Raw genomic sequence first — 18,896 nt, 5'->3', positions numbered from 1 at the left:
AAATCAGAAACACCAATCAGAAAGGATATATGCACCCCTATGTTCATTGCAGAACAATTTACAATAGCTAAGATTTGGAAACAGCCTAAGTGCCCATTAGGAGATGAATGGATTAAAAAACTTAGTACATCTTCACAGTGGAATACTATGCTGCTGTAAAAAAGAAGGAACTCATACCATTTGCAACAGCATGGATGGACCTGGACAGCATTATGCTAAGCGAAATAAGCCAGTCAGAGAAAGTTAAATAACACATGATCTCACTCATTTGTGGAATATAATGAACAACATAAACTGATTAACAAAAATAGAACTAGAGCCATAGAAGCATCGAACAGACTGTCCAACCTAAGAGGGAAGGCAAGGGAAGACTTGTATGCATGCATATGAGCATAACCAGTAGAAACAATAAGGGGGTTAGGGCATGTGCTGGGGGGTGAAAGCAGCTGGGGAGAGGTCAATGGGGAGAAAAGGAGACTTATGTAATACTTTAAACAATAAAGAATTTAAATTAAAAAATAATAATAGATAAATACATCCTATATTTGAAGAAAAACATTGACTTAGACTTCCAAGAAGCTCAACATATTTGAAATAGGATAGACACAAAGAAGTTCACAACTAGAAATTCTGTAGTCAAACTTTTCATAGCCAAAGACCATAAGAACATCTTAAAAACAGTAAGAGAAAAGCAACTCATCACATACAGAAAGAAAACAGTTGACTTCTCACCAGAAATGATTAAGTTCAAAGGGTAATTGGATAAGTACTGATAAAAAGAAAAAGTAAATCAAGAACTCTATATTCAATAAAACTATACTTTAAAAATGAAAGTGAAATTCTCAGGTAATCCTATTTGAATGTACAAAACCCCTAAGAATCTATCAACAAATTCTGAAACTAATAAGTTTAACAAGAACGGGGATACAAGGTCAATGTAGAAAAGTCCACTGTGTCCAAGCAATTAACATGTGGTATTTGAGACTTTTTTTTTAAATGGCATTTATAATAGTTCTGAAAATAGGTATTTAAAAAAGTTCCCCTGCTCTCCAAAAGTTGTATTCCTATTAAACCCTTTGTAAACTGAAATGGCACAAAGCTAAGGGTATCCCCTGCTTTCCAAAAGGTTGCATTATGTCACTTCATTTTTATAAAAGACCAACATTGGTACCTATTTTTGCTAACTGAAATAAATCCAAAGAGGATTTTTCACTTTTACAAAAAAAAAAAAAAAGTTATTACCATACTAATGTATTTCCTATAAACAGTATATCTCAGACTTCAGAATGTGGTACATACCTCTCTTTAGGTATAAGTCTAACAAAATATGTACAGACTCTGTGTGTGGAAAATATGAAACACTGGTAAAAGAAATGGAGGAGGATCAAATAAATGTAGAATATACCTAGTACTGTGTACTTTGAATTTTAATTTATATCTGTATTGATACTATTTATTGGATCACTTGTCATACTTTAATTCCATACATGTGGCTTCCTTTAGTTCCTTGAGCTTATTGAATTTTGTGGTCTTTGTTCTGGCCAACACCTATAAAGTTACTTGTATATGAGTTTTATTCTTTTTATGCTTATGGTTTATCTTTTTGTGGTACATCTAGAGTAGAATTTACTGTAATATTAGTTTATCCCTTACTACTCATCCTTCTGGTGTCTGTACTAAAAGTCTCGTGTATTTATTGGAATCTTTCCACTCTGGCTGGTAGAAAGTCTGGTTCTTTATGAGCTCTGGGAATTATTTAGCTTACTAGAGGCCCGGTGCACGAAATTCATGCAAGGAGTGGGGGGGGTCCCTCAGCCCAGCCTGCACCCTCTCCAATCTGGGACCCCTTGAGGGATGTCTGACCGCCCGTTTAGGCCCAATCCCTCTCACAATCCAGGACTGCTGGCTCCCAACTGCCCTCCCCTGCAGGCCTGGTCCCCCCCAACTGCCCTCCCCTGCAGGCCTGGTCCCCCCCCAACTGCCCTCCCCTGCAGGCCTGCCTCCCCCCAACTGTCCTCCCCTGCAGTCCTGGTCCCCCCCACAACTGCCCTTTCCTGCTGACCTGCTCTCCCCCAACTGCCCTCCTCTGCTGCCCCGGTCACCCCTAACTGCCCTCCATGCTGGCCTGATCGCCCCCAACTGCCCTCCCCTGCAGGCCTGGTGCTCCCAACTGCCCTCCCCTACAAGCCTGGGTCCCCCCCCAACTGTCCTCCACTGCAGGCCTGGTCCCCCCCCCCAAGTGCCCTCCACTGCAGGCCTGGTCCCCCCCCTCCCAACTGCCCTCCACTGCAGGCCTGGTCCCCCCTCCCAACTGCCCTCCACTGCAGGCCTGGTCCTCCCCAACTCCTCTCCCCTGCAGTCCCGGTCCCCCCCAACTGCCCTCCTCTGCTGACCTGGTCTCACCCAATTGCCCTCCTCTGCTGGCCTGGTCACCCCTAACTTCCCACAACTGCCCTCTCCTGCAGCCATCTTGAGGCAGCCATCTTGTGGTGGCCATCTTGTGTCTTGGTGTGACAGACAATTTGCATATTACTCTTTTATTAGAGAGGATAATCTCTTGCTTATTTTTCTTTTTTTCAATAGTTGTTTCCTCTGCCTCATGCAATTTTATGTTAACCAGTCAGTCAAGCACTCAATGGATATTGTATTTGTAGAGGTCTGTTCCCACATAGCTATCTCCTCCATGGCATGTGTCCTATAGTGTTTAGCCACTTTGGCCTCCATGAACTATCATTTTTGTCAAAGGTTCTTTTTGGTTCATATTTTCTGAGGGATATTTGGGTTCCCTTACCCTGAGCCATAGTCCAGAATTGCCTCTTGTGCCGCACCAGCACAGCCAAGGGTTCGGTGAGCCTGAGGGAGGTGGTGAAGGATGGAGAAATGATAGACAAAGAGAAAAAGCTGGGTCTAGGTGGATCTTTCTGTGCCTGGCTGAGGCCACAGAACAGATCCAGACTGCAAAGCTGAGGCTTTATTTATAATCAGGGACAAACAAGGTAATCTACAATGTTGTTGTAAGTTTCACTTGTTTTGGCAGCACTTGCTGCTCCTCCCACAGCCCACTAGCTACCCAGGAAAGATCTAGGGAGCAGTCACAAGATCAAGCTTAATTATGCTTAGAGGACTGAGCCCTCCAAGCTGGGACTTGTTTGCGACTTTGCCAGCAGGTCAGTCCGAGGCTTAACCCTATAACCGCTTCCTACAGCCTCTAACGTGAAAGCTGGGACTGTCATGGGGCTCACGTCATTATTTTTCCTCCTCTCAATTGTCATAGCCCTATGAGTGTTTTCCAGTGTCCATAGGCTTTGCTAAATTCAGCATATAGAAATACAGAACAAGTATCTAAATTTGTATTTTAGACAAACAACAAGTACTTATTTAGTCTCAGTAGGTCTCAAACATTGCATGAGACAGACCAACACTAAAACTGTTTATCTGAAATTCATATTTAACTTGCTTCCCACATTTTATCTGTCAATCCTGAGAAACAATTATTTCCTGCAATTTTTTTTTTTACATTTTCTACTTTTTTACTGTGGGAGGACATTCTTGCAGCAGTTACTCCCTTCATGGGTATAAGCAGAAGTCCTGATATTATTTGTTTATGAGGATTGTATATTATGAATCTCACATTGTTGATTTTCTCAAATTTGTTGTCTTTTAAAGAGTATTGAAATTTATTTTTTTCTGGCACCTAATTAACAATGGCTGAGCTTTATCATTTTGAAGGTTTTGAATGTTTTCTTCTGGTGTTTGTACAGTGGCCTGTAATCTAGGGCTAGTTAGTTCACTATTAAGATGTGACCCCACTGGAATTTCTATTGAATGTTTTAGTTTTCAACAATTTTCATTACATTGTCTAGTCAGAGCTCTAATATCTCCAGAACTCTGTGAGCTCTGGGACTTGTTCAGCTAAATCTCTGAAGTGATTGTTCCTTTCCTGCCTCATGGAGCTGTACCTTATATAAGCACAGCACAATATTCCGCCAGACTCAAGAGGATCCCTACACAGCTATCTGGGGCTCTCCCTCTGCATAGCTCCCTCCTCTCTGGTACTTTGCCCTGCAAATTCCAGCCACCTCAGCTTCTCCAAGCGCCAATCTGTGTCCCCTTAACTCAGCAAGGCCACAGTGCTCTGCTTGGAATCCCCGCCCTGCGCTGCAGTCAGAAAAGTGCCTCCAGGAATCAAGTCTGGCACAGGGTTCATTTTGTGCCCTTCCCTTTTCTCAGGCTCGACACTCCTGTGCTATTTCCAGAACCACTTAGTTTATGATGGTGGCCAGAAGTGGAAGTTTGCCTTTTTAAATATTTTTATCTGTCCGGCACTTACAGTTCTTCATCTCTTTATAAACTCTGCATATGGGGGGAGTATCTGTCTCATACCTATGTTGTTAACCTCATAGCTACTACTATTTGGTTTCTCCGTTAAAAGGGAAGCCAGGCAGGGGCATGGAAATGGAGTGGACTGGCAATTCTTGGGGGAAGGGGGTGCAGGAGTTCGGGAAGAGATTGGACAAAGCTCTTATATGCATGTATGTAGTGCCTATGGACGCAGACAGTGGGGTGGCGAGGGCCTGGGGTGGGGTGGGAACCGGGTGGAGGGGAGCTATGGGGGGAATAAAGAGGGACATCTGTAATAATTTCAACAATAAAGATTTTTTTTAAAAAAAAGTGAAGCCAGGAAGATCACTGGTTTAAAATTCATGTTGGCCTCTGGGATCCATGCTCTGGGCAGGTCAACATTATTTCTTGGTCTCAAGGATCCAGGAACAGAGTAGATGTGCAATAAACATTTAATGAAGATAGGACTAAATTAATAAATGGCAAAGCATGGGGATCGGAGCTGGTGGTTGGTTCCTGATTTGCAGACCATGTGGTTTGGACACTGGCCGTAGGCAGTTGAAACCAGTGTAAATGGTTTAATTTGGTAAATGAGCTATGCCGAAGTGGTGCTCTTTAGAAAAGACTCCAAGAGCTACACTAGTGTGACGTGTTCCATTTAAGAAAACCAGAAGACAGACCAATAAAAGAGGCCCGAGTGGAAAATAATCAACAAATTACACATTTCAATGAAAGGTGGGCTTAGGATAGACCAGCATTCTTTAACCAGATGAAGCGAATAACAGTCCTATGTGTCCTGTCACAGGCTAATGAGAGCCAAAGCAAGTCTGACAGACCATTTGTCAAGCTATGGAAAGTGTATTAAAATCAGTGAAATCTAGGGCTGTCTAATCTTTAAGATTCCTTTCTTTTCAAGGAGTCCATTCATTCATTCATTCATTCACTCATTTATGATTGAATATGTCCTATGTTCTGCAACTGATTTAGCAATACAAAAAGAGTGAAACTTCCCCCTTGTCTAAAAGGAGAACAACACATTGTTATAGGAAAGTAGACTTGTGAATGACTAAGTGCAATAGAAAGTTATTGATCGAAGTCTTTATTTTCCCTTTTGAAGATCACTGCTGGGGGTGGCAGGAGAGAGAAGCAATAGCTTAAGTAGGGTTTATGTGATTCGGAATTAAAATTGCATTGTGGTATGTGGATTAGGCTTCCACAGCTGCTGTACTTAAGAAACACTTTGAGTCACTCTTAGGAAATCAACAGAAAAAAGGCAAAATGGAGCTGGAGAGTAGTGACCATATATTCTTAACTATTGATATCTGTACTGTACTTTTGCTAGAAAAAAGACATGCCTAGGCCAGCCACATTATCATTTACTATTTGGCATTAATTTGTGTGAGGATAATTGACATTAAAAAGCTGATTAGTTAATGCTATTATCATGATAATGACTGGAGTCACATTAAAAATACCTTATTTTTATGTCAGAAAGCCCAAAGTCACTGCTGTAGACAGCATCTGAACGTATATTCCATGGGCATCAGTGGGATTTGTTCTGCTCATAGAATAGGCAGGACAACAGTTCAGGAAAATGAAAGAGCATTCTTATTTTGTGTGAAGATTATTTCACTGAATTACTAGTTAATCCAGTAAACTTTGCTTTCATTAATGAGAACATTTGAATTTCTTTTACTCTAGAAATTTTCTTTTTTCATTAAATTTATATTTTTCATTAGGAAAGTTCATATTAATTATACGGAGTTTGGGAAACAGAGAACAGTGAAAAGGATAAATATTGTCTACCATCCCAAATAATTACTGTTAATAACAATATGTATTCTTGCATTTATTTTCTAGTCATATTTATGTATTTTTATTGTTTTATATTGCACAAATAGTTCTATATCTTTTTTCCCCTTCTTGTTTTCACATCTATAATGGAACGCATGCATGCCTTTCATATCTCCTATTACTAAATCATTAGGCAGAAGAAGGGAGAGAGAAAACAACTACACTGAATTCTGTACTTTTTATGTCATGTGACTCTTTAATTAATTCATTTAATTAACATAACAGCCATGTAAAGAAAATGTTCTACTTTAAGGAAATGAAATCTTAGAGAGGGACTTGCCTGAGTTTACAGAGTAATCTAATAAGGGTACCCTTGAGATATGACCCCAGGACTATAAGACACCTAAAAATGTACTCATACATCTCAACAGAAGCAAGAGAGAAGAAGGAGGGAAGGAACCACACTGAGAGCTGCTCAGTGGCTGGCAGATGGTGAAGGGATTATGAAGTAATAGATTAATTTCCAAAAAACAAATGTTTCCTCAATTTAACCTTCTTAATCTAAAATTAAGAAAATACAATTGAACAAGGGGAGAAATAGGAGAAAGAAGAAATAGTTCAAATTCTAGTCCCATTAATTTCTTTTTAGCTAAGCAATCCTATGACCACTTGAGTTATATTTTTACACTATCTTTGGAATCTGATGATTTTAACAAGTGCTGCCCAATTTCTGTGTTATTTAAAAGAAAAGCTTCTTCCATTTCTAATTAGGTTTTATTTTTAAAATATCTGTCATCTTAAGGGCCTATGAAGATTTATGTCTCCTACCTGTGAAGATAAAAGGTTTTCTTTCTTTTCTCTGATTTTGCTTAGGTAAAGTCACTGAAGGCAATTTAGATTTTGTGTTTTATTGTTGGATGGTCTGGATGCTAGTTTGAGAATCTGAGTTGGTAATAAGCTATTTTGCTCAAAATATAATTGAAAGATTAACCAGTCCACTTGTGTATATCTTAAGAATTTCCAGGAGAATTGACATGAAGACCATGCATCATTTTTAGAGAAGTCCTTAGCTTGTATTTCTTTATACAGAATAGCCTCGCATAGTCAGTCTATCCTTGAGTCAAACTTACCACATAGAAATATCCAAAAAACCCAACTCGTGATCACTTTAGCCATAATCATCGGCCTAGCAGTGTTTGCTTTTTAAGAAAATCTCAACAATCCCCTCTCTGCCAGTGATAGGACAACTGTAATAATGCCCTAGTAAGGAAACCGAAGGAGACATTTATCTCTTTCTTTTTTTATTTCATCTATCCAACCACTTACAAAATGAAATCAATTTTCTTTAAATTCATCCCCAGTTTTATTATTTCCTCTTCAATCCCAGGGATCATGGTGAGATCATGAAAAAATATATATGTTTTTAATTGAATTATGGCAATTGCCTCCTAACTGGCCTTCCTGGCTCCCAATTTCCTTTGATTTTCAACATGCATAGTGATGCGTAGGTAATAATCTTCTTTAGTCAACACTTTGATCATCTTGTCTATGTGCTGAATGCTCGGTGCTGTCTCTGTGTCACTGACCTGTGAGCTCCCAGAGGGTAGCATCTAGTCCTTGTCAGTATCTATGACAGAGTCTGGTTCACAGTAGAACACGGCTATTCCTTTAGTGAATGAAGATTGGGTGTCTGCTAAACTAGTGTAGGTAGCGGGTGGGGAACTAGGAGAACTACATGGACATTTTCTGTTGTCTCAGATTTTCAGGTAAAACTTCAAAGCTAAGGATGCTGTGCACAAAAACACCTTCCCATTCTAAGGAGAGCACCCAGCTGCAGCTAGTGACCACCCTGCCGGGCAGTGGTTCTCCGTGGGGGTGATTTGTCCCAGGGGCTATTTGACAAGATCTAGAGACATATCTGGTTGTCACACCTCAAAGGGAAGAGAAGCTTCTGGCATCTAGTGGATGTAGAGAAGGACGCTGTTAAATATCCGACAATGTGGAGTCCTGTGTTCTTAGACAAACAAAATATCTTATCTAGTGTTAATAATGCTGTGGTTGAGAAACCTCTGGGATTCAAGAAGGTCCATTGACATTCTCTCACGCACTATTTCATCTATATAGCCAGGGGGAAAGTTTGTATGAGTAAGGAGTTATAGGTTTAGGGGTAAAAATATTCTTGTGTTTTTTTCTCTCTCCTCTAATTTCAATTCAAGTAAAGAGTCTGTAAGATAATCCCTGAGGATTCAAAGGTGGCTACAAAATGAGAAGATGGCATCCCACCCTCACTGGGTGGCTGCTGAGCTGCAGAGACTAGGCATGCCTTTATTCTGAGGGAGGAGAAAGGGGACGGGGGTGTTCTGAGAAGTGCTTGACATGCATCCTGAGAGTGTGTGTCAATGAAGGGACTGGTGCTTGGCTCCTGCCTGGAGATTTCTAAAGATGGGACTGGGTTTGTGGTTGCAGGCTAAGGGAGGAGGGCAGGAAGAAGCTGATGGAGCCTTCAACTTTTGGTTGACAAGAATTCATGAGTTTTCTGTGGGCTAATTGAGCACCTCAAAAGGTAACTGGGCTCAAGATATTTTGGTGGAACCATGCCCATGAGGGTAGCCTGCCTTGGCAAGGAGCCCCTAGACGCCTGGACCTACAGGAACGTCTGCCGGTAGCAGGAGATGGTGGCAGTGTGGTGTAGTACCAGGTTAGCTGGGTATGGCTTTGCCTGCTTGAAATCGTTGGATAGGCAGGTCACTGCACGGCCTGTGAAAGAGCTAGGAATAGGCTCCACAAGAAAGCCAGCATTTAGGCATTGCCCTCCCCCCGTGAGGAAACAAATGGTCAGATTGCAACAGCACTTCACCCTGTTTCCACCCCCATGCTGCCTCGTGAACACCAACGTAATGGAGGGGAAGAGGACAAAGAGAGAAAAAGAAGGGACAAATAAAAGGAGAGAGGAAGAAAAAGTGAATGAGCAAGGCAGAGTAAAAGCCCATCTTCCCCATACAGGTTTCAAAGCCTGGGACATATGAAAATTGATTGAGGACAGACTGAACTAGGTTTGAAAATTGCGGCTTTGGTTTAGACTAGAAAAGGCTGTGTAATATCTAAAAGTGGATTATCACTTACCAAAGTGTGATTTTTATTCTCATGAATGAAAGTGACCAGAAAGCTGAAGGAATCACTCAGGGGTTGTGTAGAACCAGAAAAGAGATCCAATAGGGCATCTTTGAAGGAACTGGTGGGAAGAAAAAGTGTTTCTGGCCTGTTTCCCATAGAGTTCAACCTGTTTTAAAAAATCAGTTATGTTATTGCACGCCTTTATTGCACACTTCATATGGATTGGTATCATATTTGCTCAATGTTAACATGCACCAAATCATCTAACCTTCTAACCCCCAAGTTTTATCTCTATTTAAAGGTGAGGAGAAAAAGGTTTGTAAAGGTCAGATGACGTATCATGATGGAATTGGGGTAAATGCTGTCTAGGTTCCTGTGTCTTGAATGTTTTCTTCAGTAAGTAATACTTTTGAGAACTAAAATTTCTATTAATTTCTGGGACTTTTGCACAATGGAGAATGGGACTTGAGCCTTCTTAATAAAAATTGCCTTCTATAAAGAATTAGCACAATAGTCTAAGCATAAGAACAATCATGCTTGTTCTGCTTTTGTCTCATAGCCAGATGTTCCAGAGTGTGCTCCTCAGATTTTACTTTTTCTGGCAGATTTCCAAGTTCTTACTTTACATATTGATATTGCTGTCAGCTAAAGCTCTACCTTTTATTACTAGCGCTGTCTCCATTCTGAATTATTAAATATGCTGACATTGAGTTGAGTGAGAAATGGGTTTCTCTGAATTGCATCGAAGGCACTGTGTAAGGGGGCAAGAGCTCATTCAGGCGATGATCCCATCCGTTAGCATATACTAGCTGGTGCCCACGTCTCCACCCCCAGGGACACCTGTGAGCAAAGAGGAGCTGAAATGTAGCAAGTTTAGAATAATTTTTATTAGATCCTGCTGTTTGTTTTCACTGTTTTGATCTTAAAACTCCCAGAGAGCTCTGATTCTAGGGGTAAAATGGAACCATTTTGCTACCTTATTTGTCTAACAAATCATACTAAAATGTTCATTAAATAAGCATGTATGCATCCCAGAAAGTAAGTGAGTTAGAAGTGGGCACTCATTAGGACAGAGTCTGGAGTCTCAGTTGGGCTTCTTTTAAAGCATTAAAGAGGATACTAGTATTTATAACTGTTTGTCTCCCTGGGAGAAATCAATGCCTATAAAGTATGCAAACCTGTCTGCATTCCTAAAGGAAGCTTATCGGGCCTCAGTACAATTTCTGCTGCAGATTTTAGTTTGCTCTGCATTTACCTTCTTGAAACTGGGAGACGGACTCCATTTTGAATGTAAATGTATCACTCTGAGAACTAAAATTTCTATTAATTTCTGGGACTTTTGCACAATGGAGAATGGGACTTTAGCATTCTTAATAATTAAGCATCCTTTTAACCCTAGGAATTGTCTCCTTATTTGCCGATGAGGAAAAAATATCTTCTCATGTGTTCACTGTCTCCCTCGTTCCATGATTTTTCTCTCCTTCACTTACCTACTCCTTCATTTAATCATTTATTTACTAATAATAAATGATTCAATGCTGTGTTTATTCCCTCACATCCATTCTGGAATTCAATCATTCATTCAATAAACCTGTATTGAATTTATTTTAATGAAGATATGTCTATATATGGAGAGACTCAGAAGACACAGGACTATTCAGTTAAGTCAACAACACTGTAGCTAAAGATTCGTGCCTCTTGGTATCAAGAAGTTTGGCATTCCTATTACTTCTCAACTTGCAACTCTCTTTTTGATCCCTTGCCTCTAGATTAGTGAAATGCAACACCATCTACCGAGCTGTACAGACTGACTCCAGGCTTAATCTCTCCAAATCTGCCAAACCCATTGATTCTTCAAGTTCTCACTTTGAGAATCCAGACCCTTCTCTCTCCCATCACTGCTACTACGCTGGTCCAGACCACCATCTTCTATCATATCTGTTCCTATAAGAACTTCTTACCTCAACTTCTTGACACACCAGTCTTCCCACTTCTCTCCCACTTTCCAAAGAGTGATATTTAGAAAATAAAAATTCTGTAGCGTTCATCCCTATGAACAACTTTTCAGAAGCTTTTTATTGCCCTGATTATAAAGCTCTAAATCCATGGTACACATCTCAGCCCCTACACACCTTGGCTCTGCTTCCCCTACAACATCCCTCCTCAACGTTCCCATCAGGTGTGCTCTAGTCTAGGACATTGAGTCAGACTCACTGTAAAGCAAAGAGGTCATTCTTTCGTTATTCCTTCTGTCTTGAACCTTTCCTTCCTGTTTCCTTGCAACACCCCACCCTTCTTTCAGGTTTTATCTGGTTGATTTTCAATCATCTTTAAGTTTTGAACTCACACATTACTTTCCACTTGAACTGAGTTGGTTCTCTGGACACATGCTTTTTTCCCAGCTCTGTACCTCCTCTGACACACCGTCTCCCACACACATCAGGGGCTGGGCTCTCAGCTCTGAGAGGCACAGGCTGTGTCTACATTTTTTTGTCACTGAATTCTCAGTGTCTAAATAATATTTGCTAATTTAGAGAATTTCTTTGAACCTAGTATTTTTGTGCATTTCAAGTCTATATAGAAGAATTGTAGATATTGATAGATAAATGTATACACACACATACACACACCTTATCACTCCCCAGTTATTGCATTCTATGTAGCATGCTGAGGGAACTTGGGAAGATGTTACACAAACCTAAGAATAGGGGTGGAGAGAATAATTCTTCACTTCATCAGGCTGCTAATCCCACATGCCTGTGGTGATAAACCCCAGACAATCTGGATAATCCCATATAGTAATCATAGAGAGCTGGAAACAGCTATAACCACATATCAAATTGTCAAATACCCATTATCATTTACACAACTCTGTGGCCCCTTCCAAATTGTTTTAGGCTATGCTTGATTCACAAAATCGTTTTCTCTTTTTTCCCCCCTATTATTCCCCTCACTTTCTGTGTTGTTGTTCGGTCTACCCAACCCTCTCCCATTTCTCCCTTTTTTTAAAAAAATTTACACTTTTCCCTTCTGCTGGGATTTTTAACCCTAGGAATTGTCATCCTCTCTGACATTGCTCTTCATTCCTTTTCTCTCATGTCCTCCCCTCCTCTCATGGCATGGCATTTTCGGTGATTCTCCTGTCTCTTTCTTTTTTCTTACCCTTTACATTCTTTTCTCTATCTTCTTTTTTCCCCCACCCCCTGCTGCTACTGAAGGACTGTGAATACTGAAGTGTGTGTGTGTGTGTGTGTGTGTGTGTGTGTGTGTGTGTGGCCACGGTAAGCCCCAGTGTTCCCCTGTGCAGCCCTGTTTATTCTAGATTAGCATCCGTATGACTCACAGGCAGGGAAAGTAGCTGAAATTCCATAGATAAGCAAATAATTCTTGGCAGTTTCCAAATGAAAGCAACTGCACTGCCAAAAGGCTTCTGTTTACCACACAAAACAAATGTTGTTACTATTTCAATTCCAAGAAAGCATCTTAAAAGCATCCTTTCAGGAGAACATTGTTCTAGTCTTTATGTCTAATTAGATGTAAAGAAGGTCTTTTGTTATATTTGTTACACAATTTAGGCTTGGCTAATAGCCAGAGATAAATAATAGTTTACCCCTGCTGGGTTCTGTAGCAACACCCTTCTGAATAAAGTAAGTGCACATGTGCAGGACAGCTCCTGGGAAAGGCCTTCATTTTCTACTTTATTTCTCTTTCATCCTCATCCTGATCCCTCCCACTTCACAGTAACTTATTTTCTTCAGGAGCTTTACAGCATGATTTCCATAAACATTTGTGGGGAAAGAGCCTTTTTTTTTTTAATTTCCCCATTTTATGTTTCCAACTGGAACATGCCCTGAGTCTATTGGCTTCTTTAGTTGTAACTGAGCTATTGCATTGAAACTGGATGGGAGAGGGGAGGAAGTAAAGACATCAGAATACAGAGGGGTTGACCCATGCTCTATTGGCAAGGTAAGTTACACTTGTGTGTTTTTTCTCCATATACACAATCTTTTCCTTTTTAAAAAAATAAAGTTTTATTGATTTCAGAGAGGAAGGGAGAGGGAGAGTGATAGAAACATCAGTGATCCACACTGGGGATCAAGCCCACAACCTGGGTGACCTCCTGGTTCATAGGTTGAAGTTCCACCACTGAACCACACCGGCCGGGCCCATCTTTTTCTTTTTGCTCTTCCTGAACCTGAGGTAAATTGACCCTGTGTGATTCCTTTCCTCGGTATGCAGTTTGTTCTCTTTTACAATTTTAATTTATTTTTGCACAAGCAACACACTGTATCTGCTCTGAACATTCTTGATTTCCTACCTACTTGATTTCCTACCTACAGTGAATATTCTTGATTTCCTACCTACTTGTCTTTGCTACTGATCTGATATTCAGATAGGAGGGCTAATTACAGCAAGCTCCCCCAACCAGCACCCCCCCACCCCCCTCCCCCCCCGCAATAGATGCCACCTGGAGCTCAGATAAAGAGTACATCTTAGCACATAGCTCAAAGTCAGCAGACCTGGGCTTTTGTTCTGATTTGACCATAGACCTCCATTTGGCCTTGAGCAAATCTCTCAGCTAATCTAAATAAATTAGGCTTTCCCTAATTTGTGTTCTCATTATGGAGTCAAAGGAGATGTTGCGCCTGACATTTTCTTAATAAAAAATGTAAGTAGTATTTTAACATGACAAGGTTTGTGCTTCTGTAAATTGTTTATATTATTTGACCTGTTCAAATGCAGAATAAGCTGGTTTCCACTTTCTTTTGAGAAAGGGGTGACCTAACAAGGCATGGTGTGCCCTGCTCCCTGCTGGACCCCAGGCATTGTCTATGCGTTGTCTTGTCAGAGTCCCTCCTTGAAGTAGGATCTGTCCTGCCTGTTCTCCGAGGCTGAAACGGGGGCTCGGGTGAATGTAGGAAATGGTTCATGAATTCACAACAAGCGGCAGAGCTAGGATTGTACCCCAGGGTTGGGTTGTTCAACTCTAGAGTCAATACTTTATCCATCACACCATCACCTATATACTCTTTTTTCCCTATCTAGTTTTTTTGTGTGTGTGTGCTGTTGCCCTTAATAAGATTAATCCAGCAACATAATTTTATTCAGCCATCGTCTTTATTTTTCCAATATCTTGGTTTCCTTTCCTGAGTGCACCAGCAAGGTGTCCTTCAATTAAGGAAACAGAAATGACATTGCTAGATCAATCATGTTAATTTCATATTTCATAATTATAATTATACCCTATAGTTATGCATTCAGGTAAATATTTATTTACAATATTTGTCAACATTTACTCAGATAAATATTGTCTGAATGTACTTGGCAATATACTAGTATACCCAAAGAAGTGTAATAGCCATGGCAATTTAGTTGTTTAAGTGAATAATGATTTAAGTAAAGAATTTAATCAAAATTGGATAAATTAAATATAATTTAGTCTCATTTTATAAGCAGGTACTTGCAACACTGTGCCAGGTAGAGGCAGAAATGATGTGTATATGTAATGTTTAGAGTGCGCTGGGTAAAGGCAGAAATAATGTGCAAATTAGAAGGTGTAACTAAGTCTCTGGGAGCTGTTTATCATTGCTATGCATCATTAGTTCAGGTTTTGTGAAGGATTCCTCAAAGTTATCCTCACTCTAAGTCTGTCATAGGATTATGTATTCCTTAAACTCATAAGGTTAAATTCCTCCAAATAAATATCTTTGAATTTGATTTTTATTATTTCCTTATTGTATCACAAGGGGCAGCAATGACAGTTTCCATCCTGGCATGATTTGTGGGGCGAGGATTTTGTTGTGTTTCTGATCTGGTTTCTCACTGATTCTAGATGAAGTGCTAGAGTAGCTTGCTAATAGTTATAAAAGAGGATGTCGCAGTAACAGTAATAGTAACAGCAGCAGCAGCCGCAGCGGGAGTTATAAGAGGAGCAGTCACTGTTGTAATAATGGCTGCTGGCACCAGGAGGAGAGGCTGCCAGGGCACAGATCTCTCCTGGTGACATCTGTGGACTCCTGCTCTTGGCTCATTGACCCGGGAGTGCCAAACAGCCTGAGCCACGTTGGAGAAAGGAGATGCACCCTCCCCGAATTTAAAACTTGGACTGAACACAACACATGTGGTGGTGGTGGGGGGGTGCCATTATGGCTGATGGAGCTGGACCCCTATGGCTGTGGCCCGAGTGACCCTCATTGGTGTGTATCCAAAGTACTGATTCTTCCACCGTGCATCATGCTAACACTCTGCCCTGCCCTCCCTTTTACTAGTAGATGTAGCCGTTTCACTGACGTGCAACCAAAAACTACTACAATCCTATATAATGAAAGGATAATACGCAAATTGACCCTAAGGCAGAACGACCAGAACGACCACTCGACCAGTCACTATGAGGTGCACTGACCACCACTTGGTTCCTTTCCCAGGCCAGCAGGCTCCAATCGCCCGATGGCAAACTGGAGAATTGGGGTCGATAGCGGTGGGGGTTGGGGCTGGCAAGTGGGCAGAATGGCTAACCTCTCAGTCCCTTCCCCCGGCCAGCAGGCTCTGATCGCCCGATGGCGAATGGGGAACCAGGGGTGGGTGGTGGCGGGGGGGCGGGGCCAGCTGCGGGCAGCCGGGGAAGATGGCTCTGACCCCAGGCCAGGCCTAGGGACCGTACCCACGCAGGAATTTCGTGCGCCAGGCCTCTAGTAATAATTATAACAGTATTTAGTGCAAACAAGCAATGGCTTGCCCCATATTCTGTATCCAAATCCTCAGGATAACCTTATGGAGTAGATGCTATTATTTGTATTTAGTAGATTAGGAAGTTGAGGGCAGACAGGGATTAAATAATTTAGTTGAGATTATACTCATAATAGACTGAATCAGCTTTCTTATCCTATATTGATGACATTAGCATGTATGTTATGCTCACTTAGGCAGGTCGTCCTGGTTAATACTTGGCAACAGTTGGCATTAGAAATGGGAGAGAGAAAAGAAAGGAATTGTGTGTGTTAGAAAAGAATGGTGGTAGGGAAGGAGGGGGAGGGGAGATCTAACAAATCTCTTAGAATGGTAGGAAATAAAAAGTAGAAAATTCATATTAGCTCTTGGGAAAATTTTCTTGACCATAAGGTTTTTAAGCAGGGGAATAAGTTGCTGAGGGAACAGTAAAATTAAAAGCTCTAATAAAAGATTAAATAACTATTCATATGGAGCAGTTTGTGTAGGCTTTAATGTGAAGGCAGGGAGTTGGAATTGAATTCAGCCTTAAAAAACATTGTGGACTTTTACAAGTGTAAAAAATTTAGTAGCTAATAAAAAATATTTTTATCCCCATAAGGATATGCACAGCTTGTAATGTTAAAAAAATCCAAAATATGTATTTCACTCTAAGCCTGGATGATCAGGAGTAGCAACCGATTATAGAGTCTGGAATTAAATGAAATTTTAAATGCCTTTACATATGTAAATTGACATGGAATCATACTAATTATTACTATTTGGGAAATCATGGAAATCCTCCCCAAACTGAAGAGGAATAAATTCTTATTTTTCAGATGAGGCACTATAGACTCTTAAAGCTATAGACACATAATTTTGATATCAGTTTTCCTTAATATTCTAAGCTCTGTTGAGAAAACCTAGGAAAAGACTGAGGCAATCCCTAGGGATCAGCATGCATTCACAAAAAAAAAAAAAAAAAGCACACACACACACACATTCTCTTCATTCACATTTCCTCTTTGGAGACTTGCTAAGTCTGTAGCAGGAGAAGCCTGATGATATGGAGGATCATGATCATAGCAATGAAAGAATCAAATGGGAAATGGGATAATGTGGCCAATATTCTTATAAACATTTGACATTATGGCTTGAGTATAGTACTATAGTTCTTCAATTTGGAGAGAGCCTTCCGTGGGTTTCCACATTAAAGTCTTATTGTTATCGTCTCCAGTCCCAAAATATCAAATGATTTGAAGTGCTAGTTGTAACACATATTAAATATTCATATACACATGATTTTCTCTCTAAACTCTATTGTTTGTTTTAACATAAACATACACTTTGTAAGTTGCGGTATAACATACATGCAAATAAGCCCACCCATAAAAAGATCTCAATGATATTCATAAAATTAATTCACCCTTGCCACCAACACCCAGATAAAAACAAGAGAGAGAGAGAGAACAGAACTCTAGGAGGGGTCTCATGTTGCACCTTTCTCATTACCACATGCCCTAAGAGGAATACTGACTTCTAATACATTAGATTAATTTTATCTATTTCTCAAGTTTATATTAAAAGAACCATATAGTCCACATTCTTTTGTGTATGGCTTATTTTGCCCAGCTTTATATTTGTGAGATGCATCAATGTTGTTTCATGTAAAAACAGTTTGTTCTCCTTCATTGTTTTGTATAGAGATTCAATGCATGAACATTTCTACAGTGTTTTTAATCCATTCTACTCTTGTTGGACATTTGGGTGGCTTCCAGTTTGGAGACATCATGAATACTGCTGATATAAACGTCCTTGCGGCATACAGTATGTGAATCATGTGAACATGCTTACCTGTTTTATAGAATATATGCTGAGAGAATTGCAGGATCATGGGGTAGGCATGTTTTCAGCTTTAGTTGAAATAGCTAGAGAGTTTTCAATGAGATTGTTTCTATTTATACTTCCACCAGAAGTGTGTGAGAGGGTCAGTCATTACATGTTGTGATCAACTTTTGATAATCAGTATTTTTCATTTTAGTTATTCTGATTTGTATGGTGTGGCATTGATTATGGTTTTATTTTATATTTTTAAAATTGAGATATTCAAATACCATAAAATTCACTCTATACAATTCAGTGCTTTTTAGTGTATTCACAGTATTGTACAACCATCCTCCTCCTCTAAATCCAGAACATTTTCATCACCCCAGCAGGAAACCCCTTACCTCTTAGCAGTTACTCCCAATTTCCCTCTATCCCCAGGCCTTGAAAACGCTAATCTGCTTTCCCCTCTGTATAGATTTGCCTATTCTAGACATTTTGTGTAAATAGAATCATACAATTTGTGACCGTTTGTGTCTGGCTTCTTTTACTTAGTATAATATTTTCAAGGTTCTTCCAAGTTGTAGGAATCAAAACGTCATCCTTTTTATGAATGAATAATATTTCATTGTATGGATATACCACATTCATTATCCATTCATCAGTTGATGGAAATTTGGTTTGTTTCCTTTTTGGGTTACTATGAATAAACATTCATGTACAAGTTTTTGTGTAGACATGTTTTTAGTTCTGAGTTTTTGCTTAGGAGTAGAATTGCTGGGTCATATGGTAACTTTTAACTTTCTGAGAAATTACCAAATGATTTTCGAAAATGGCTGCACTATTTTACATTTTCCCCATCAATATATGAGGCTTCCAATTTCTTAAAACCTCAAAAATAGTTTTTATTTTCCATTTTTAAATCATAGCCATCCTAGTGGGTGTGAAGTGGGATGGTCTTGTGGTCTTGATTTCATTTTCCTAATGCCTAATGCCATTGAATATCTTTTCATGTATTTCCCAATTGTGTATCTTCTTCAGAGAAATGTCTATATAAATCCTTGGCCCATTTATTAATTGAGTTAGTTTTCTTTTTTTATTGCTGAGATGTGATTGTT

This window comes from Eptesicus fuscus, chromosome 15 (assembly GCF_027574615.1).
Source record: "Eptesicus fuscus isolate TK198812 chromosome 15, DD_ASM_mEF_20220401, whole genome shotgun sequence".
Classification (NCBI taxonomy): domain Eukaryota; kingdom Metazoa; phylum Chordata; class Mammalia; order Chiroptera; family Vespertilionidae; genus Eptesicus; species Eptesicus fuscus.
The sequence above is the reverse complement of the archived record's forward strand: the minus strand, read 5'-3'. Positions refer to the sequence as shown.